Consider the following 1,358-nt stretch of genomic DNA (forward strand, 5'->3'; position numbering starts at 1 on the left):
TTTTTTCACGAGGATTCGTGTTTACCGCGTGAACCGCGATACCCGCGGGTCAAAATGCAAGCAAACTAAAACCCCCACACACTATGATAATGATGCGTTGCCCTTGACACCGATTGGTCCACACCAAGGCACAGCTTTCTGAGCCTCGACCCAATTGGTGCTCGACCAGACGACGCCAAAAGGCGTCACACAGCTCAGAGACAATGCCGCTATCAAAGTAGTAATGAACATCTACATCATCATCATCATCAGACCTCCTTTACCAGTACCAAAACGTAATAATAATAACCACAGGGTTTTCCCCCTTTTACCTTGCAACGAAACTGAAAACCATTTTTTTTTTCCCACGAGGATTCACGTTTTACCGCGTGAACCGCGATACCCGCGGGTCAAAATGCAAGCAAGCAAGCAAACCAAAAACCCCACACACCACGCTAACACGCGATGTGTTGCCCTTGAGGCAAAGTCTCCCGGATGGAAGAGCCCCAAGAGGGGGCCCCCCGAAGCCGCGAGCAGGCTCGGGATGAGACCGCCGAGACGTCCAAAGCTCCGCCCGAGGGCGGGGTCGGCTTAGCCGGCCGAGAGGCGCGTTAGTCCGGAGGGGGCGGCGACGTCCTTGGGCCACAGGGTGCGAGGGACCCGCTCACCCCAACTGTGTTCGGGATTTGTTGTTAGAAAGCGCTCCGCAGTTGACTCGGAGAAGTGTCTCCTCTAGTTGTTTGGCCCGCGGCACCGCCATTGCCGCCGCCGCCATCGTCATAATCGCCACCAGCGTCGCCGCAAGCCGTCACCACCAGCGTCACCACCACCATCATCACCACCACCACCACCAGCGTCACCACCATCATCACCACCACCATCACCACCACCATCACCACCAGCCATCACCACCAGCGTCACCACCAGCCATCGCCACCAGCCATCAACATCACCACCAGCGTCACCACCAGCGTCACCACCACCATCATCACCACCACCATCACCACCACCAGCCATCACCACCAGCGTCACCACCAGCGTCACCACCACCATCATCACCACCATCATCACCACCATCATCATCACCACCATCATCACCACCACCATCACCACCACCATCACCACCAGCATCACCGTCACCACCACCATCATCACCGTCACCACCACCATCACCGCCATTGCCATAACCACCATCACCACCGCCATCCACAGCGACAAGAGCGGTGTTAGTTCTCCACTTGTATTCACCACCATCACCATCACCACCACCATCACCATCATCACCACCACCATCACCACCACCATCACCATCATCACAACCACCACCATCACCACCATCCACATCACCATCATCACCATCCACAGCGACAAGACCAGTG

This window comes from Petromyzon marinus, assembly GCF_048934315.1.
Source record: "Petromyzon marinus isolate PM22_M1 ecotype Great Lakes invasive population chromosome 76 unlocalized genomic scaffold, UKy_Petmar_22M1.pri1.0 chr76_unloc.2, whole genome shotgun sequence".
NCBI classification, from domain to species: Eukaryota; Metazoa; Chordata; class Hyperoartia; order Petromyzontiformes; family Petromyzontidae; genus Petromyzon; species Petromyzon marinus.